The sequence below is a fragment of the Hemicordylus capensis genome, chromosome 2 (genome assembly GCF_027244095.1).
Source record: "Hemicordylus capensis ecotype Gifberg chromosome 2, rHemCap1.1.pri, whole genome shotgun sequence".
NCBI classification, from domain to species: domain Eukaryota; kingdom Metazoa; phylum Chordata; class Lepidosauria; order Squamata; family Cordylidae; genus Hemicordylus; species Hemicordylus capensis.
Window position 1 is genome coordinate 345,401,706 of NC_069658.1, and position 22,895 is coordinate 345,424,600.

The following is a 22,895-nucleotide window of genomic DNA, read 5'->3' on the forward strand; positions in this document are numbered from 1 at the left end:
TATTAAGTTCTGGAGGACCAAGCCAGGCCAACCTGAAAGCAACCAGTTCCTGACTAAAGAATGCTGTTATTCAAACTTTTGTTTGCCATCTAGAGAATGAAAACTAAAAACCTAGAGACTGGTTTTTGAAGGAATGGAAATTGAATAAATAGACGCTGAGGATTCAAATATTTCCAGTGAAGTAACTGAGATAGGCAAATCTTCAGAATAATGATGTATATATTTACCTATAATGTATCTGTCTCAGATCACATTCCTCTGTTGCTCCATAGGTTATGCACACACCTCTCCCACCCACCCGTTTGCTTTCTCTCTCGTGCCCTCTCCCTCATATGTAGCAAGCAAAATGGCTAAGTTGTGAGTTCAGAACACACTGCAACATTCAAAAGACTTCCTCACTACAGCAGAAACAGTCTTTCTGGGTGGCTGCTGCAAGGCATCTCATGATGGGTTATCCTCGTCACGTGCTCCTGGGCAGGACTATGCAAATTAGTTTGAAAGCGAGTCCTATATAGCACCGACGGGGATAACCCCGCCCAGTTCTTCTAGTCCTGCGTTTGCTCCTGGCAGGCTGCACCTCGTCGCTCTCCTTCTCAGGCCTGTACTTCTTCTCCTTCTTCTTAATACTTTCACAGTTTGTTGTCCCTCTTCTTATTCCTTTCACAGTTTGTTGTCCCTCTGTTGTCTGTAAATATAAAAAAAAAAGAGAGAGAGAATTTAGTCAGTGTTCGTAGCCAGTCCCGTTGTTGTTGCCCCCCCATCCCCCCTCCCCGGTCAGCTTTGCATGGAGCACAGCGTTAGGGGTGCTAGACTGGTGAGCAGAGTTGTTAATGTCCTGGTGCCTGCCGGACGCCCGACGGAGCGCTTTCCCAGGCACTTGAGAAAACCAGGCGACCGACCCGCCGCCTATTCCGCCACCTCCGGCGATATCCAGCTCTCTTTTCCTCCCTGCCCCGGTCTCGGCGAACTTGGTTCGATCCGAGCAGGCAGCCGGAGAGGCCCTGTGGTCGATCGCCCCTTCGGGAGGCGAGTCCTCAGGAGCTACGGCAGGCGCAGAGGGCGAGGCAGGCGCAGGGGCCGAGGATAGACCGAGCCGCTTAACACGCAGCTCGGCAGCAAAACGTGGCGCGTCCCTCGCAGCACCCCTCCTCCTTCAAGAGCCAAACGAGCGCCTGAGAGCGGGAAGGGTAAAACGGCTCCCCATTCCGCCCCCCTCACAAGCAGAGATTCGCGCCATTACTGAGCAACCCAACATGGCGGCCCCCTCGGCAGACCAGCGCGACAGTCAAAATGGCGCCGATCAGGAAAGGGCGGGAAGCGCGATCACCACCTCTGCTGCCACCGCCTCGAGTCTGGTGAGATCCGCGCAATCGGAGGGGGGGGGGAGGGCTCTCCATGTGAGAATGTTCCCATTCCTACTCAGGTTCCCCAGGAATGGCAACTGTGGTTCAAGAACACCATTAATGAGACTCTTGGCCACTTTAAATCTGCAAAAAAGCGCAAACATTCCAAGAGACGTAGACGCCCTTCTACTTCCTCCTCTGAGCAGACCTCTGCTTCTTCCTCTCCCTCTCCCCCTAGGAAGGCTAAATCAAAGAAAAAACATTTAAGAAAATCTAAAAAGTCTCATAAGTCTCCCAAGGCTATTTCTGTCCACTCCTCTGAGATATCTGGAGAGGACTCCACTGGTCCCTCTGCCACAGTCATCCGTCCTGTGAGGGATAGGGGGCATTCTGCACCATCCCTTCCCATGGAGGAGGATGCAGATGAAAACCCGGGAGGCCATGAAGGGGAGGGACGGGACTCTGACCGGGATCATGAGCCCAGCAGGGGGGAGGGTGATTGGTCTGGTGAAGAGGACATAGAGCAGTCCCAGGCGTCCCAACGCTTATTCACCCCAGAGGACTTTAACCCTCTTATGACCAAGATCCTAAAGGCTATTGGTCTTCCCGCTAAACCTCCTTCAGACTCTAGCCAAAGCAGTAAGGGTGATCTAGTCTTTCCCAAGGCTCAACCCCGCGAGTTGCCTCTTCCCCTGCCAGCATATTTTTCAGATGTTATAAAGGCAGAATGGTCTACTCCGAGCGTTCCCAAGAAGGCAGCAGCATCTGCAACTCGATTCTACACCTTCCAGCAGGAACCTTCCTTATTACTAAAGACCCCGACCACCGACGCTCCAATTTCACAGTTGAGCAGCGGGTCCTTGGTCCCGAGAGACGGCGAAGGCTTCCTGAAGGATGCTTCTGACAAAAAAGCAGAACTCGCGTTCTGGCGCATCCACGACAATTCCTCTCTGGCTACCCGCTCCTCCGCAGTGGCGTCTATGGCGGCAAGGGCCAGTCTCTTATGGATAAACGACCTACTCGATGAAACACCACCAGAGTCGGTCCGTCTCCGTCAACAGCTTTTAAAGCTTCAACGCTCCCAAGCACTCATAGCCGACACCTCCCTGGATTCCATCCGCTACTCCTCGAGGGCATCAGCAGCATCTGTAGTCGGCAGAAGGCATCTGTGGCTAAAAGCATGGCAGGCGGACTCCGCATCTAAAAATAACCTCTCCTCACTACCTTACCAAGGGGAAAAGTTGTTCGGGGATGCGGCACTTGAGAACATCCTTGTCGAATCCAGGGACAAAAAGAAAACCATGCCTTCAGCACCAAGGAAGCCCGACAAGCCTCCCTTCCAAAAAAATTTTCAGCCCTTTCGTTCTTTCCGCCCCTCTTTCAGGGGCAGAGACCGCGATTTTCGAGGTTCCAGGTCCTCCTGGCCCCGCCCACGTTTCACTAGCAGAAACACCAGCTTCCGCTCCCCCAGTGTGCAAGGGAAGCAACAGGGAAAACCTCAATTCTGACTCGGCCCTTCCCTGTCTCGGAGGTCGTCTATCCAACTTCCTCAACTCATGGCGCCAGAACATCACGGACGCTTGGGTACTAGACCTCCTAGCATCGGGATACAGAATAGAGCTGAGCTCTCTCCCCGCCCAAGATTTCTACCCACCCCACGCTCCGGCTGTTCTATCAAACATTCAGAAATGGCCCACGCCATTCAGCACCTTCTGGACATCGGAGCGATAGAACCCGTCCCGAAGGGCCAGGAGGGAAGAGGAGTTTACTCCATTCTATTCACGGTACCCAAAAAAGACAGATCACGCAGGGCCGTTCTAGACCTAAAACACCTCAACGGCTATGTAAAACCACGGAAATTCCGTATGGAGTCTCTTCGCTCCATTTTAGAAGCTCTGCAGCACGGCGACCTTCTCACCTCAATAGACCTGAAGGAGGCGTACCTCCACATCCCCATCCACCGGAACAGCAGATCCCTTCTTCGATTCAAGTATTCGGGGAAGGACTACCAATACAAGGCACTCCCGTTTGGTCTCTTGTCGGCGCCCAGGACCTTCACCAAGGTACTCGCCCCCGTCCTGGCACTCCTTCGCCTCCACAGGGTACACATCTTCGGGTACCTCGACGATCTTCTCCTGAAGTCACCCTCTCCAGCCGAGGCAAAGAGGGACTTGGAAGAGACGCTAACGACTCTAGAACGACACGGATTCCTGATCAATCAGACCAAGAGCCACCTAACACCGACCCACAGAATACGTCACCTCGGAGTCATCATAGATACACTGGAAGACAAGATCTTTCTTCCTCAGGACAGGGTCCTGGCCATCGTCTCAGAGTCTCACAGCGCCCTCTCCGCGCAGAAATCACCGGTACTGTCCTTGGCCCGCCTCTTGGGCCTCATGGTCTCAACCTTGGAAGCGGTCCCATGGGCGAGACTACATCTGAGAGAACTACAATGGTTCCTCCTCCGCTTCCAACCGCACATCTCCAGGAAGCGCAACATCTTAGTCACCATTCCTCTGCAAACCAGATCCTCCCTGCAATGGTGGACTCACACCCGGAACCTTGCGAAAGGGAAGCGCTTCTTGGACTTCCCGAGGCTCATAGTCACCACAGATGCAAGCAACAGGGGCTGGGGGCCCCACTGCCTTCAACACTCAGTCCAGGGAATCTGGGACCAAGAAGAACGATCCCATTCTATAAACTGGCTAGAACTGAGAGCCATTCGGCTCGCCCTCCTCCACCTGCGCCCTATAGTCCAAGGGAAGGACATTCTCATCAAGACCGACAACACCACGGCCAAGGCCCGCGTGAACAGACAGGGAGGCACACGCTCGCGCTCCCTATTTCAGGAGTCAGTGCTGCTCCTATCCTGGGCGGAGAAACACCTCAGTTCCCTGTCAGCTCACCACGTCAAAGGGGACCTGAACTCCTTAGCCGACTGGTTGAGCAGGAAAGACCTGCTTCCAGGGGAGTGGTCGCTGAACCCTCTGGTCTTCGATCAATTGGCATCCAGGTGGGGTCCCCTGCAAGCAGACCTCTTTGCCACCCCTCTCAACGCGAGACTGGAAACATTCATTACCAGGTTCCCCTGCCGGACGGCGTGGGCGACAGACGCACTATCTTGCGAGTGGCCACAAGGGCTCATGTACGCCTTCCCTCCAATCCCTCTCCTCGCCAGAGTACTTCGAAGGATACGGACACTAGAGGCGGAAGTGGTGTTGGTGGCCCCCTTCTGGCCACGACGCCCGTGGTTCCCAGGCCTAGTGTCCTTGGCGGTCGACAAGCCATGGCACCTTCCCACGAGACCAGACCTTCTCCTCCAAGGACTGGTTCTACATCCAGACCCAGGCTGGTTTCGACTAGCCGCCTGGAGACTGAGCAGAGCCGGCTCCTCGCACAGGGCATCTCGGAAAAGGTAGCCGAGACCATCCTGGCTTCCAGGCGAGAATCTACGAATCGCATCTATCAATATACGTGGAGGATGTTCCTTCGTTGGCTCCGCAGGAATAAAGCTCCCGCCAATGACGCGTCACTGCACCACCTCCTGCGGTTTCTCCAAGACGGTCTGGACAAAGGGTTGAAACCCAACACCCTACGAAGACAAGCGGCATCCCTCTTACCTATGCTATCGAAGTCTTCTTCTTCTTCCACCCTAAAGGACCATTCCCTACTAAAACGTTTTCTGAGGGGAGCCACCCTACTGTCCCCTCCGGTCGTACACCGCTTTCTCTCCTGGGATTTAAACATTGTTCTGAGAGCTCTGCAACAGACTCCATTCGAACCTCTCCGGACAATTCCACTTCGACTTCTCTCGCTGAAATTGGCCTTCCTGGTGGCACTCACCTCGGCCAGAAGAGTTTCCGAGCTCAGGGCGCTATCAGTACATAAAGCTTACTGCGTGTTCTCTGAAGACTCCGTTCGCCTAATCCCAGATCCCTTCGTCCTACCCAAGGTCGTGTCTCATTTTCACCTATCTCAAGACGTCTTCCTTCCGTCGTTTTGCCCACATCCCGTTCACCCGCGGGGAAAACTGTGGCATACACTAGACGTACGCCGCTGCCTGAAACGTTACATCAAAAGGACGGCTTCCTTCCGCAGAACAGACACTATGTTCGTTTCTTATTTACCTACATCCATGGGTGAGGCAGTGTCCTCCAGAACTATAGCCAGGTGGATCAGGGCATGTATAGTTCTGGCTTATGAAACCCTAAAGTTCCCTCCTCCCGCTAACATCTGGGCACACTCCACCAGGTCCGCTGCAGCATCTGCCGCCTTTGCCACTAATGCTTCAGTTCAGGAAATTTGCAAGGCGGCGGTGTGGAAGAGTCCCTCTACCTTCGTAAAACACTATAGGCTAGACACCTATGCAGCCGCGCAGGCGGCATTTGGGAGAAGGGCCCTTCAGAAGGTTCTCCCCCAGGATTAGAGCAGCTTCGATTTTTCCCTCCCTGGGACCGAGTACTTCTGCTTTGGTAGGTCCCATCATGAGATGCCTTGCAGCAGCCACCCAGAACGGAGCATTGGTTACTCACCGTGAGGGCTTCTTCTGGGTGCTGCTGTCAAGGCATCTCAGCCCACCCTTGTGGCTCGCTGCTCTCTTCCATGGAGTGGGATCTCTCTGACGGACGGACGGGTCTCCTCCCTTGGGTCAGTACTCCTCCTGCAGCCGTTATTTGCCTATCCTCCTTGTGCGCAATTCTTTTTCCTATATAACCTTTCTGTTCCATTCCTTGGCCTAGAAGAACTGGGCGGGGTTATCCCCGTCGGTGCTATATAGGACTCGCTTTCAAACTAATTTGCATAGTCCTGCCCAGGAGCACGTGACGAGGATAACCCATCATGAGATTCCTTGACAGCAGCACCCAGAAGAAGCCCTCACGGTGAGTAACCAATGCTCCGATCTCTGCCAGGTCCAACAGGGCAAGGCAGCCTGGGCTACACAACAAGATGCCGGATGGGTAGACAGTAGACGGAGCCAAGAGGAGCATGAGAAAAAAGCTGTTGCAGTAGCAAAGGGCAGACTCCAACTGACAGGCTTATAAGAAAGCTGAGAGCCAGGTACCTCACCCTTCCTGGAATTTCATAAGGGCCATGATTTAAGGCAAGTGCCTCAGCTGGCTTCTCCCTCCTCATGAGTAAGCCCAAGGAAAGATAGGCGTCCCTGGGGAGGACAATTTTGGGCCATCACACATATGGGCAGGCCATTTGTGTGACCACGGAAGAGAGGCTGGTGAGCAGGGTCTGCAGGAGACTCCCCTAGGCCACCGCAGCCTTTGGTGGTGCGAAGTCATTACTTTTTAAAACCAACTTTAATGCCCACCACTACCCTCAAACTGAGCCTATAGCAGTTCTAATTTGAACCGGACTGGGCCCAGCTCAAGGAGTGCCAAAACCTAACATAACTGGTTCAGTTTGAATCCAGTTTGGATTCAAAATGAACCAGGCAAACTAGTTTTGTGCTCATCCCTATCAGCAAGCACACTGAACCTGAGATTAAGATCCCACTGAGAGTACAACAGAGAGAGACTCTCATATTCCTTTTGACAGTTAATGACTTCTGTACCGTTCTGATCTTATCACAACTTTACTAAGGGTGAATAAGTTCTGTACCATCACTTTTCCACATTTCCAACATCTGAAGTTTGTACGTTACTCAGCTTTCTTGATATAAACTTTCTAGATATCCATCTATAAAGTTTTTGTTTTAAAAAATCCTACTTTAAGGAAACAATATACTTTGACCTCTTATTAATAATACAGTCTTATTGTACATATTATTATTATTGTTGTTGTTGTTGTTAATATTTTACATTTATATCCCGCTCTTCCTCCAAGGAGCTCAGAGCAGTACACTACATACTTAAGTTTCTCTTTCACGAAAAACCCTGTGAAGTAGGTTAGGCTGAGAGAGAAGTGACTGTCCCAGAGTCACCCAGCTAGTATCATGGCTGAATGGGGATTTGAACTCGGGTCTCCCCAGTCCTAGTCCAGCACTCTAACCACTACACCACGCTGGCTATGTCATATGTAATGGGACACGGTGTATCTTGCTGCCATTTGTCCTTAATTTTTCTTAATGGATCGTAAGCTTTAGTTGATAACAATATATCCATATAGGTGTTCAGAAATACCATATAGGTGTTCAGGAGCTCTTATTTCTCTATATTTTGATGTTTTGCAAATTTTACACTTTGCAAAAAGAGTAACTTGATGCTTGCTACCTTTTGAAGCTGAGTTTAAAAATGCCTCACTTTGCAAAATTTTGGTAAAAGAGAGAAGCTTGAGCAAATCTTAATGCTCTCTCTCTATTGGAGATAATATTACAGTTTGTAACGGGCTGTTACAAGGGAAGGGGACATAGAAATTTAATAGCTGTTTCCCCTTCCGACTGTCCTGCCAGCACTTTGACCTTGGGGAACAGTGCCGACCACCCTTGGAACCTCACCTTGCTCCTCTGTAATGCCAGGTCGGTCCGGAACAAACCAGAAACCATCCATGATTTGATTCTGGATGAAGGCGCCAACCTGGTATGTATTGCAGAGACCTGGTTGGGGGAGGCTGGGGGCCCAGTGTGATCCCGGATTCTCCCTCCAGGGTACTCTGTTGAGGAGCAGGTGAGGGACTGGGGGCGGGGAGGTGGATTGGCTGTGGTCTATAAGAATAATCTTTCCCTTACCAGGATCCCTCTTAGAGTGTCTGACCATATTGAATGTGTTTACTTGAGTTTGGGGACCAGGGATAGACTGGGGCTTCTGTTGGTGTATCGATTGCCCCACTGCTCAACAGAGTCCCTAACTGAGCTGATGGACTTGGTCTCGGGTTTGGTGTTGGAGTCCCCTAGGCTTGTGGTGCTGGGGGACTTCAGTGTTCATTTTGGGACCAATTTGTCCGGGGCGGCTCAGGAGTTCATAGCGGCCATGATGATTATGAGCCTATCTCAAGTGGTCTCAGGACCAACGTACATTGCAGGTCACACGCTTGATTTGGCCTTTCACTCTGATGAGGGTGGTGTTCCGTGGGTGGGGGACATTGTCATGGATGGACCACTGTCTGGTTAAAGTTGGACTCACAGTCACACCCCACCTTCGCAGGGGCAAGGGACCTATTAGGATGGTCCGCCCGAGAAGGTTATTGGATCCAATACGATTTCAAGAAGCCTTGAAGGGATTTAGTGTTGGCTCTGCTGGTGATCCTGTTGATGCCTTGGTGGAGAACTGGAACAGCAAACTCACTGGGGCAGTAGACATGATCGCTCCTAAGCGTCCTCTCCGACCCGCTTCAAAATTGGCCCCTTGGTATACAGAAGAATTAAGGGGGCTGAAGCGGCAAGGTAGACGACTGGAGCGCCGGTGGAGAAAAACTCGGCTTGAATCCAACAGATTACAACATAGAGCTCATTTGAAGATCTATGCTCAGGCAATACATGCAGCACAGAAGCTATTCTTTTCTGCCCGTATTGCATCCGCAAGTTCACGTCTGGCGGAGTTGTTCAGGGTTGTGAGAGGGCTAGTATGTGCCCCTCCTCCCTTGAATCAGAATCTGGAACCATCTATTACCCACTGTGATGTGTTTAATGAATTATTTGTGGGGGGAAATCTCTTGTATCCGGATTCTGTCTTGGATTCTGTCTCCACAATTACTTCAGTGTCTGATGTGGAGGTGTCCAGTGACTCCTCTTATGTGGTTAGGTTGGATCAGTTCCAGTTTGTGACTTCTGAGGATGTGGACAAGCTGATTGGAATGGTGCGGCCCACCACCTGTCCTCTTGACCCTTGCCTGACATGGCTTGTACTATCTGGCAGGGTGGTTGTTGTAGAAAGCCTGGTAGAGATTATAAATGCGTCTCTGAGGGAAGGTAGGATGCCTCCTAGTCTTAAGGAGGCAATTATTAGACCACTTCTGAAGAAGCCTACCTTGGATCCCTCAGAGCTGAGTAACTACAGGCCTGTCTCCAACCTCCCATGGCTGGGCAACCTCCCATGGCTGGGCAGGCCTGTCTCCAACCTCCCCTGTCTCCAACCTCCCATGGCTGGGCAACCTCCCATGGCTGGGCAACCTCCCATGGCTGAGTAACTACTGGGCTGTCTCCAACCTCCCATGGCTGTCTCCAACCTCCCATGGCTGGGCAAGGTAATTGAGAGGGTGGTGGCCTCCCAGCTCCAGATAGTCTTGGAGGAAACTTATTATGTAGACCCATTTCAAACTGGCTTCCGGGCTGGCTATGGGGTGGAGACTGCCTTGGTCAGCCTGATGGATGATCTCCAACAGGGAATTGACAGAGAAAGTGTGACTCTGTTGATCCTTTTGGACCTCTCAGTGACTTTCGATACTATTGACCATAGTATCCTTCTGGAGCATCTGAGGGAGTTGGGGGTGAGAGGTACTGCTCTGCAGTGGTTCCGCTCCTACCTCTCGGGCAGGTTCCAAATGGTGTCCCTTGGAGACAGTTGTTCTTCAAAATCTGAACTTTTGTATGGTGTCCCTCAGGGCTCCGTATTGTCTCCCATGTTGTTTAACATCTACATGAAACCGCTGGGAGAGATCATCAGGAGATTTGGTGCAGGGTGTTATCAGTATGCTGATGACACCCAAATCTATTTCTCCATGTCAGCATCATCGGGAGAGGGCATAAGCTCCCTAAATGCCTGTCTGGAGTCGGTAATGGGCTGGATGAGGGATAACAAACTGAGACTGAATCCAGATAAGGCGGAGGTACTCATTGTGCTGGGTCAAAACTCTGGAGACGATGTTGATCTGCCTGTTCTGGATGGGGTCACACTTCCCCAGAAGGAACAGGTACGCAGTCTGGGGGTGCTTCTGGATCCGAGTCTCACCCTGGTGTCCCAGGTTGAGGCAGTGGCCAGAGCTGCCTTTTATCACCTTTGGCTGATACACCAGCTGCATCCGTTTCTTGAGATAGATGACCTTAAAACAGTGGTCCATCTGCTGGTAACCTCCAGACTGGATTACTGTAATGCGCTCTATGTGGGGCTGCCCTTGTATGTAGTCCGGAAACTACAGCTGGTTCAGAATGCAGCAGCCAGGCTGGTCTCTAGGTCATCTAGGAGAGACCATATTATTCCTGTTTTGAAGGAGTTACTTACGCTGGCTGCCGATATATTTCCAGGGAAAATACAAGGTGCTGGTCTTAACCTAGAAAGCCCTAAACAGCTTGGGCCCTGGGTATTTAAGAGAACGTCTTCTTCGTTATGAACCCCATCGCCCATTGAGATCACCAGGAGAGGTCCATCTGCAGCTGCCACCGGCTCGTCTGGTGGCCACTCAGGGACGGGCCTTCTCCACTGCTGCCCCGAGGCTTTGGAAGGCGCTCCCTAGTGAAATAAGAGCCTCCCCATCCCTGACAGCTTTTTTAAAAGTCTTTAAAGATGCACCTGTTCACCCAGGCTTTTAACTGATACTGTTTTGACTGTTTTTAATGTTGTTTTAGAGCATTGTTTTAAATTTTTAATTTGTTGTGTTTTAAATTTCTTGTTTTTGTTTTTAACTAATGTTTTAATGTTGTTTTTATCTGTTGTAAACCGCCCAGAGACACAAGCTTTGGGCGGTATAAAAATATGTAAAATAAATAATAAATAAAATAAATAATGAATACATCAAGATAACACATTCTGCTGCACGTGCTTTTGAAACTCTGTCTTCACTCAAGAGAAGAGTCATAATTAGCTGCAGTTCTCCAAAGTGTTTACCTGTAAGTGTTTACCATGGTTTTAAAAATATTTGTAACTTCTTAAAAATCAAGAGTACCAGTAGGTACATATGGAGAGCTCATAACGTATGTGTGAAACTTCAAATATCTAGAGTGCCCAGGTGGTTGTCTAGTGAGATAATGGAGTTTACAAGGATTTTAAAGAAGAATGTGCATCTGTTTTAAGTGGAAGCTTTTGGAAGATATACACAGGATTGGTGAAAGCTATTGCTTACAGTAAAAGTGGATGAATTGGGTTTTAGGAGGAGTCAACCATTAAGATGTATAGTCCTTCTACAAAAATGATTTCTGTGATTCCACTTGCTCTTCAGGAGTTTGAAAGGTTATGTCTTAATCATTTTTATTAGAAAATTAGCTTAGCTCTGTGATAGCTGACTTTAGACTAGAGAGCTTTGATAAAGTGCTTTTGATAAGGAATTGGCAGTGTATCTGCGTTCTCACTCAGTCACATACTGTATCTCTATAGTGTAATCTTTTGTACGTGCCTTGCACAAAAATTCTGATTTCCAAGAACCTAAAAATAAAGGAGATTATTATATACACATTGAGTACAGACAGTACTGGTGAATGAATGTCAGTTTTATTATTTTTTAAGATTTACAACAAAATTGCTGAAAAGGGGAAAAATGGCTTTTCATTGTGTTCTTGTCATGATAAGTATGTTATTGTTAACTCATTGCTATTAACAGAAACATTATATTATCTGACCAATGATCTATTAAGAATATATGTTCTATTTTCAAAGATCTGTAACAGTAGTGGCCTTTATGCAGAAACTTTCCAACTGGGGGTGCCAGTCTGTTGTTGTGGGAACTTGGAAGAATTAGGAAGGGTAATTTTTAGCAAGACATTTTTTTAGGGAAATAATGACATTACCATGAGTCTCCACAGGGGAGTGGCAAGAGGAGACAGTTGCCCCCTCCCAGATTCAGTCAGTCCCGGTCACACAGGGGCATGACTGGCTAGTCTCAGGAAGAATCAGTGCTGCATTCAAGGAATAGCTGAGAGTTTCTTTCTCTGTCTCAGTGAGGCAGGCAGCCTGAATCTGGCAATGGTGGGGGGGGGGGCAACTGCTTCCCTTTCCCACCCCCATGGACACCCATGTCTCATGCCTCAGCAGAGAAATTAGGCCCCATCCAGCACTCAAATGAAGCACTGACTGGTGATGATCAGGAAAGGGACAAAGCTGTCCCTCTTCCTGAGCCAGCGTTGTGTGGTGGTTAGAGTGCTGGACTAGGTTTAACATCTACTAGGACCGGGGAGTTAACATTTAACTAGGACCGTGGAGACCTGAGTTCAAATCCCCATTCAGCCATGAAACTAGCTGGGTGACTCTGGGCCAGTCACTTCTCTCTCAGCCTAACCTACTTCACAGGGTTGTTGTGAGGAGAAACGTAAGTATGTAGTACACCACTCCGGGCTCCTTGGAGGAGGAGCGGGATATAAATGTAAATAATAAAATAAATAAATAAATAAACACTGGCAGTGCCTAAAGGTAAAGTGTGCCGTCATGTTGATTTCAACTCCTGGCGCCCACAGAGCCCTGTGGTTTTCTTTGGTAGAATACAGGAGGTGTTTACCATTGTCTCCTTCCGCGGACTATGAGATGATGCATTTCAGCATCTTCCTATATCACTGCTGCCCGATATAGTACCAGTGGGGATTTGAACCAGCAACCTTCTGCTTGTTCGTCAAGCATTTCCCCGCTGCGCCACTTAAAGTGACTTGGCAGTGCCTCCCTGTGTCTAAAGTTGATGCAAGGGGTGTGGTCAGGGTATGCACGGGCTGGTGCACATACACCCATTTACAATTGGGTAGGGGGCACCAGCAGGAGTTTGCTCCCCATCTGCTGGCGAGCTTTGAGACACACAACCTCGAGAAAAGTGCTGCAGATGCCCATGGACATGACTAATGTCTCATTGATCTCAATGGTGTTTATTCGGACTAATTGTCTTTGGATGCTACCCTGCATAACTGTTCCTATTGCTCATGTACATAACATGCATATATAATGAATACTGCGAAGTTACTTGCCATATTGGTCAAAGATTCTTTGAGATATATTAAGGGCACTTTATCCAACATATACACGTGGACCTTGGTATATGCAGTCCCAATATCTGCAGTTCTGCATATCCGTGGTGGGGAAATTGACACCCAGCCTCGGAATACACGAAACAAAAAGCGTTAATTTCCACACATCCACAGTTTCGGGGTGGCTGGAAATGACCTCAACGGTCATTTCTGGCCACCATTTTCAGAAAAGGAGCCATTTTGTGGCTCTCTGAAAAAAATTTCTTCTGTGGTTTTTCGCAGGAAAATGGTGGCTTTGCACCTTTGGGGTGGGAGGCATTCCTGTAGACACACGGATCATGGTAGAATACTTTATTTCAATTTTTTGGCCTTTTCTCCACCCTTTTTTTCAAACTCCAGAAGCCTAACCCCACCCCCATTCCTATTGCCTTAGTGTCTCATTATCCATGGTTCCATTATCCTCAGTTGTATCAGAGAACGGAGCCCTGGTTGATAACAAGCTCCACCTGTAAACATTTTCAGCTTTATAACAACAATTACTTATGTTTTTACCCCGCTAACTAAGCAAAGAGGCATCTTTTACCGTGGTGATTCTCTTTATTTATTCCTATCCACTCCCAGCACAGTTTCTCCAGTGACTGTTGCTGGTGTCTTTCTTATATTTCTTTTTAGATTGTAAGCCCTATGGGGACAGGGATCCATCTTATTTATTTATTGTTTCTCTATGTAAACCACTTTGAACACCTTTGTTAAAAAGCAGTATATAAATATTTGTTGTTGTTTTTGTTATACCTTTCGCTCCCAAATGTGACATTTTTACTGAAATACTTATTCTGGCTAGAAACATTCAACAGTCCAGTGAGGTTGTATCTGAAATGCTATATTTCCCATTTTCTTTGCCCACATCTTTCATATGCTTTACAATATGAACTAGTCTACACAATATGGGCATCAGCAACAAACTCATACCATATATAACTCTTTTCTTGCATGAACATGTCTGTGAACATTGGTAGTAAATCATTTTGACTTTCTATAGGACATTTAATAGAATTAGCAATTACATTGTAGTAATGAAATTTGTTGATGAAACACATCTTCTTAAACTTCATCAGCGTTTGCTGGTGAAAACTCTCTGAAATCAACAAAGAATGCTGGAATAGTGATCAAGTTGTTCCAGACAGTGAGAATCAGAGTGTAACACAGCTAATTTTAATAGCTAGCATTCACATTACAAAAGGCACAAATGACAGCTTTCCTGTTTCACAATTCAATCAAACTGATGTTATTTCATTTTAACATATTTCAGAAACCTGTTAAGCACTCATCCTGTTGACTTCAAATACATCACATTTTCCTTCTGTTCCATTTTAAATTAGTTCAGTATGCACAATATATTTCCTTTGACCTTTAAAGTAGTAGAACACAAAAGATTCACCAGCAAGTGTCTTCATTTATTTGAAGTAGATGATGAAAAGTGGTTATGAACAACACAAATGAAGCCTGGAAAGCTGTCTATGAACTGAGCAATATAGTGCCAGAATATGCAATGTTACGTATCCGATGTTAATGAAAGCCTTACCACCCTTAAGGTACAGTAATGTGTAAGTCAAGATACATTTGATTAAAGTTCACAGACATTTTGCTCCAAAATGACCACCAACAATTTAATGAGTCCAGATATTTGTCACTGTCATATTCCAAGGCAGCAGGTTCAACAGAACATATATTATTTATTTTGAAGATGAATAAACAGCTTACATTCCTACAGGAAACATGGGAACCTAAGTGAGATATGGCATGATATGTGTGAAACAATTTGATTATATTTCATCCCTTTTCATTGCACTAATTTAAATATCTTGTCACAGAAGTAAGTATTATAATCTGTTGACTGTAGAAGAGCCTATTCTAGCACTAAAATACTGATTATACCAGTTAAAGGCCAGTTGCTACTATACCCTTTTTGGGCAGTGAGGTCAAGTGGGTGGCTGCTGTACAACTCCAGATAATCTTGGATCACACCAGCTACCAGGATCCAGTTCATTTTGGTTTCTGGCCAAAATTCGCCACTAAATTGCATTGGTCATGGTTGCCCTGATAGGTGGCCATCTTGCCCAGGTGGCAGTGCAGTCCTGCTCATTCTTCTCAGTGGCACACTGTTTCAAACCACATTTTTCTCTAAAATCCTTGTAAACTCCACTGTCTCGCTAGACAACCTGGTTACTCTACATATTCAGAAATTATCAGTAGTGTTAGGAAGCCTTGACCTTTGTATCCTATGAGTTGTTCCCAGTTAAGTTGCAATTCATGGTCTGAATTTGTGACCAAAAGTTCAAAGTTCAAAACTGTGATTTCAATGTGACTTAGCCATGACTAACTCTATTTGGATACAACCCTATATATTGTTTTATTATGCATATACATAATAATTTTGCAGTTTATGTTCTAAAAAGTTGTGTTAATGGCTCAAATGTGCTAAAAGGTACCCTCACGTCAAATACAATAAAAATCATGCCCGTCCTTCACCCTGCCTTCTTTCTCTCTTCCCCTCCCTTTCTCTCTCTCCTCTACTCACTCTTCCTCACTGTTTCTCTTCCTCTCCCTTCCTCTCTCTTCCTTTCTGAGTTAACAGATGTTGTTCATCTTGTTTCCTCATGTAATTCGCACAGTGGCAGCCTTCTTCTCCTGGTGGGGCTCTTTTGTCCCTTACAACCCCTCTCTTCGCAGACCACTGCCCACTATCCTTATATATATAAAAACTCTTCTCTCCTCTACAATCTTTCCACCAGTAACAGATTTATTCCAACTGACCTTAACCATCACAGACTCCTCTTCCCTATCTGCAGATGGAATTCCCACTGCCCAATAACCACAGTGATCCTGCTCTGTTACATCTGATTGGTAAAGCACTTTGTGGGTAGGGCTTGCCACGCACCATTTGCCACAGACCACCTAAGAGAGAGAGAGAGAGAGAGAGTAACAAAAGATGGACAAATGAATATAGTCATGGATTACATATAAACAGAGTGAAAACTGTTTAACAGTTTATCTGTTACTTTGCTACAGCTTTGATTTTCTTGCGATGAACTTATTCTTTGTACCATATGCTATTTATACGTATGTGTTTTGTTGCATATGTAGGTTATACATATTTTACTTGCTGTTGCCGATTAATAATACAATAGATAATAAATCTAATCTATAGATGTGCATATATAACTTTCCCATGCTGAGGATATTCCCACTTCTACACTGCCCAGATAGTTTTGATAGATAACTTGGCTTCATATAGTCAGTGGCTGACATCCAGACTAAATTACTCATGAAAACCCCATTGAAACTAATTGGACAGGTTGTTTATGACTAACTTGTCTCATTAATTTCAGTGGATCTTCTCATGAATAGCTTAGTCTCTGGATGTCATCCAGTATGTTTTTGAGGCTGAGCCCAGTAATAAGGCTTAAAATGTTTCATCTGCCCTTAAGATGTCGCTTAACGTTGAGGTCCAACACTTTATTTACTCTGAAGAATAATGCAGCAACACTAATATTAACATCTTACTAATGTAGAAATGTCATGCAATTCCTGGAGTTGTTCTCGAAGTGCACTTCATACTTATCGAAAACACAAAACCACCACCAAAAGTTTGCTCACTTCATTAAAGCAGTTGCTGTATCCTCAACTGCATATTTCAGGCATCTGAAAGAATATCCTTGGCCGCACAAATCCCATCCAGAATTATACTTCTGGAGGCATTTTACTATTGTGTATATATTTACTATTATGATTGACCTTCATAATCACTCACGTTTACAGCACTTTGAGTAACATGTTTGGAGAGCTTTTATGTGGAAGATAATCTAGGTTGTGTTTTTAATTTATTTTTATTTTTATTTTGTCTTGCTCTTCCACCAGGCACCTTGGGCAATGGGGAGGTGGGGTGGTCCAAGTTATTACAGAGCCAGAGGCAAGGCACCAAATGCTGCCTTACCCCATGCCTGCCTGCTGGGAGCCAGTCCATTTTCAGAATCGGTTCTTGCAAGCCCTGAAAGTGGCATGAGGAGGAGGGAAGGCCTCCTCTTCTCCCCTTGTGCCTCTTGAAAGCTTTGCAAGGGGTGTGAGGAGAGGTGCTTCTACCACCACCACCACCACCACAACAAATATTTACTGCATTTCCACACATGCAAATAAATAAGAGAGTTCCCTGTCCTCAAAGGACTCACAGTCTAAAAAGCAACACAAGGTAGACACCAGCCATAGCCACTGGGTGGAGGCTGTGCCAGGACTGGAAAAGGGCAGTTGCTCTCCCTTACTAAATATAAGAGAATCACCACTTTAAAAGGTGCCTCTGCTCAGTTGCAAGGGTCAGATTGTTTCTGAATGGCTGCTGTCATGAAGTGACTGTGGGCATTTAGCTGCCCATCTGGTACCCCAGTAATGCACCACCTGAGGTGACCGCCTCACAAAAGAACCACCCCTGATAAAGAAACAGGCTTAAAATTTTATTGTTCCATCACCATCATTATATAATTTTGACTGAGAGGTTTTGATTGGTCATAGTCCAGTGCAGAATAAGCACATTGAAGCCTTTTGACTTCAGTGTCCTTAAGAGTGTTTAAGTCTATGTTTAATAGTGGCCAGTTAGGGATGTGCACAGAATGGGATTTGTGTCCTGTTCCAAGCTTGGAACGGAACTCAAATCCCCTGAACATTCAGACGGAATGAGCTTGGAATGTTTCAAGTGTTCCGAGCATTCTGGGTGCCATTTTGGCAGGCTATTTTTCCCATCCTTCCTGTTTTTGGCACTCCTTGCTTCTTGGTTGGCTTGCTATCATATAACTCAAGTTGATTTGTATGATAACAAGCCAACCAAGAAGCAAGGAGGTTGCAAGCCCATTGGAAGCTGTGCCAAAAACAGGCAGGAAGGGAAAGAACAGGCCACCAAAATGGCACGCGGAATGTTCCAACTCAGAACATGGTCATTCGGTCCAAGCTTGAAACAGGGCCTTTATTTGAAGGGTGTTCTGTTTTGAGCTCAGAACAGTCAAAATGCCCCGTTCTGAGTTGGAATGTTCTGAGCTTGGAACATTCTGCACAACCCTGTGATCAGTCTTAATGTAATTTTGTTTTGTGTAGTCTCTAATTTTCAAGGTAGTTGAGTAATGTAGCACAAATATTTGTCATGCCTATTAAAAATATAGTATACATAATATAGTTCATTTCATTGCTAATCAAGGGAATGTAGGTCTCAACCTAAATTAACATGGAGTTAATCTGACAGTAGCCAAAGAATGCATGTAGCCAATGGGTGAGATACCTGCAGTGGTTAACATTCTAAAACACAGAAAAGTATAAGAACATATACATATGTTTGATGTTTGAGATAAACTTACTTTTTTCTTCTTCTTCTGAAACTACTATCCAGAAGCATATGTTAAAAATAGAAATCTGGCCTAGAAGCATTTTTTCCACCTCCAAACATATGGAAGCATATACCACTGCTAAAAATAAGCAGTCTCTTGTAGAAGAGTGTATCTATAAAGTGAGACTTCACTTTGTAAATTGTCATACTCATTAGCCTACATTTCTAATGGCAGCTATGCCAGAATGTGTTATCAAAATATGGCACATGGTATGCCATGTGCATGTACATGGCTGGTATACCAGCTGCAACTCTTCTTGGAGAAGTCAGACCTGACCTCAGTCACTCGTACATTGGTAACATCCAGATTGGACTGCTGCAATGAGCTCTACTTGGGGCTACCCTTGAAGACTGTTCAGAAGCTTCAGCTGGTCCACAATGCTGCTGCAAGGATGCTAATTGGTGCAAGTCGCTTTTTGAGTATCACACCCATACTGCGGCAGCTTCATTGGTTACTGGTCTGCTTCTGGGCTAAATTCAAGGTGCTAGTCTTGACCTTTAAAGCTCTACATGGCTTGGGGCCGGGGTACCTGTTGGACTGCATTTGTCCATATGAACCTGCCAGGACCCTCTGCTCATCGTCTCAGGCCCTGCTCATGGCCCTGTCACTAACAGAGATCTGGTTGGCGGGGACTAGAGAAAGGGCCTTTTCAGTTGTAGCCCTTCAGCTTTCAAACACCCTCCCTGAAGAGCTTCGCCATGCTCCCTCCCTCAGTGTTTTTTAAAACAACAACTAAAAACACATCTTTTTAAAGAGGCCTTTTAACTCCATCTATGATTATATCTGAAAGGTTCTTTCGTTTTTAGTTTTTATAACTCTCAATTTTTAGCTTTTAAAATAGCTTTTAATTTGAAACTTAATATTGATTGTGGTTTTTAGCCTGATTGTTAACATTTTTTACTTAATTTGGTTAATTTTATTAGTTTTATTTTACGTTGTATCTATTTTATTGTGGTGAGTCACCCTGAGCAGTAGTGTACTAGAGGGGCAGGGTATAAATATTTTAAATAAATAAATAAATGGCAAAGCAACCACACACACAAAATAACCTACTAAAGTGCTGATTAAGTGTGTCCTTAGTTTGTAGCTTACTTTAAAAAAACAATCAATTGCTTTAATGATAGTAATAAGGGTCAAGATCTGTTTTTTGAACAGAAAACAGGAAGTGAGGACTGGGGACCTTTCATAGCACTTGTCTTGCATCAGTGTGAGAAGTCAAGGTGAAACTTCCACTTGTCAGACTCAGGCCACACAGAGCAGAAGAGCGCACAGCTCCAAGGATGTAGAAAGTTGAGGGTATTAGTCTTTTAGTTGTCTCTTCTTTGCTTCTTGGTGATGCCTGTGCAGGTATGTGTATTGAGAACTCTTTTTAGGTTTCCCATACCAGATATTGTCTTTCAATGCCTCCACAACAAGTACACTTGAAGGACATCATTTCCATAATATTAATTACACAATGCAAAAACATTCATTTGCAACAATTTCTATGTTTTGCAAATAAGGTTATGCAAGCCAACCAAGTGAGTTGTGAAAATAATCAATGATTTTCATGCGAAAATAATCAATGATTTTCATGCGAAAATAATCAATGATTTTCATGCGAAAATAATCAATTACAGCCTATGGCCAATCCATACTTTCACGAAAACATTCTGTTCGTTGTATGGCATCTGGAAAGTGTGAGGAAAGTAAATGTTTTACATTTTGATGTATATATGTTACAAATTAGTCTTATGACCTATACTTTTATTTATTTTATTATATAGTTAATGTTCAGTACAAAAGAACAGCTCTGCTGGATCAGACCCAATGCCTATCTATTCCAGCATCCTGTTTCACATAGTGGAAACAGGATGCTAGACTAGAGCCCACCAAATGCCTCTGGTTAGCCCACAGGCAAGAGCTGAGGAAATGCCCTCTCTCTTGCTGTTGCTCCCCTACAACTGGTATTGAGAGACATCCTGTCTCTTAGGCTGGAGGTGGCCTATAGCCTTCAGACTAGTAGCCCATTGATAGTCTTGTCTTCCATTAATTTATCTAAGCCCTTCTTAAAGCCATCCAGGTTGGCAGCTGTCACCACATCTTGTTGTAGATTATTCCACAGGTTATGTGTTGTGTTAAAAAGTATTTCCTTTTGTCGGTCCTAAATTTCTTGGCAGTCAGTTTCATGGGATGACTCCTGGTTCTAGTGTTATGCAAGAGGGAGAAAAAAATCCTCTCTATCCGCTCTTCACACCATGCGTAATTTTATAAACCTCTATCATGTCACCCCTCAGTCATCTTTTTTCTAAACTAAAAAGCCCCAAGTATTGTAGCCTTGCCTCATAAGGAAGGTGCTCCAGGCCCCAGATCATGGTGGTTGCTCTCTTCTGCACCTTGTCCAGTTCTATAATGTGTACTTTTTGAGGTATATTGACCAGAACTGTACACAATACTCCAAATATGCCTGCACCATAGTTTTGTATAAGGGCATTATGATATTAGCAGTTTTATTTTCAATCCCCTTCCTAAGATTCCAAGCATGAAATTGGCCTTTTTCACACCTGCCGCACACTGTGTCTACAGTTTCAACAAGCTGTCCACCATGACCCCAAGATCTGTCTCCGACAGCTCAGACCCTATCAGTGTATATGTGAAGTTGGGTTTTTTTGTCCCAATATGCATCACTTCACATTTGCAAACATTGAACTGCATCTGACATTTTGTCCCCCACTCCCTCAGTTTTGAGAGATCCTTTTGGAGTGCCTCACAATCTCTTTTGGATTTCACTACCCTAAATAGTTTGGTATCATCTGCAAATTTGGCCACCTTGCTGCTTTCCCCAGCTTCTAGAACATTTATGAATAAATTAAAGGGCACTGATCCTAGTACACATCCACTCCTTACTTCCCTCCATTTAGAGAACTGTTCATATATACCTACCCTCTATTGGTAACCAGTTACCAATCCACACATGAACCTGTACCCTTATTCCATGACTGCTAGATTTTCTCAAAATGAGAAAAAAAGATGAGGAACTTCGTCAAAAGCTTTTTGAAAGTCCAAGTATACTATGTCAATTGGATCACCTTATCCACATGCCTGTTGACATTTTCAAGGAACTCCAAAAGGTTAGTGAGGCAAGATTTACATTTGCAGAAGCCATGATTCATGGTGTCTCATTTGCTATCATAGAATCCACACTTAGAAAACCTCTGAAACAACAGAACCCTGTACCCCATGGGTTAGAAACCCATGGGGGTGGTTGGCACCCTATGTGCACTACACCACCACTCTCTGGGCCACCCCAGCACCCCCTAAGTGCACTTATGGGGCTGATGAAAGCTCCATTATAACTCATTATGAGGAAAAACCTTAAAGACACGAAAACGTCAACAATTAACCAAAAATCAGCCCTCTGCCCAAATCCTTTGAAAAAATTCAGGTAGCTTCCTTGCCCCAACCCGGCACTACCACCAACCCCACCCCGCTCTAGGACACCCCTTTCCCCCCGACATGAAGCGATATACCCTTCATGGGGAAAACCTTAAAGACGCGTAAACTTCAGAAATTCAACAAAAATCAGCCCTCTGCCCAATCACTCTGCAATTGGGGTGGTAGCCTCCACCCATTAGGAACTACCACCCCACCCCACCCTTTTGGCACAGATCCCACGTTATGCCCCTATCTGCCCCAAAGACACTAAAACTTCAGAAATTCACCAAAAATCAGCCCTTTGCCCAATCCCTCTGCAATTGGGGTGGTAACCTCCACCCATTAGGCACTACCACCCCACCCCACTATTTTGCCCCTGGCACCCGAAATTCGAGCAGACGTCACATCCAACCTTTTTGCATTGAAGTCAATGGGATGCAAAAAGGCGGGAAATTCAAATAGACGTCATAGCTCAAAACGGAGGGGGGGGAAAGAAGGCCAAAAAATGGAGGTCCGAATCACCCGAATTTTTGGGCCCGAAATTTGGGTGATTTGGCTCGTGCCCGAAATTTCTCGGATCTTTTCGTGGGTGATTCGGTTCAGCCCCGAATCACCCGAAATTCGCTGTTTCGGGCACAGATCATTCTGTGCCCGAAACGTTTTGCACATCCCTATTGACAACAACTCCCAGCATCCCCAGTCCCCAACCACAATGAATTGTGGAGTTGTAATTCAGCAACATATTGTGGATCCCACATTAAAACCACAGTTCTATATGCTTTAAAATTTTATCTTTAAGAATGCTTTCCATAAATTTGCCTGGCACAGACTTTAAGCTAACTGGCCTATAACTTCCCAGATCCCCCCTGGATCCCCTATTGGAAATTGGTGTTACAATAGCTACTTTCCCGTCCTCTGGAAAGAAAGAACAGAGCCTGATTGTAGGGA

At 45.7% G+C, this 22,895-nt stretch overlaps 1 protein-coding gene across 2 annotated transcripts in view; it reads left to right on the forward strand.

Moving 5' to 3' along the window:
• LOC128344398 (collagen alpha-1(XXIII) chain-like) overlaps positions 1 to 22,895 on the forward strand; it is a 360,043-nt gene that overhangs the window by 298,388 nt on the left and 38,760 nt on the right. The window lies entirely within an intron of this gene.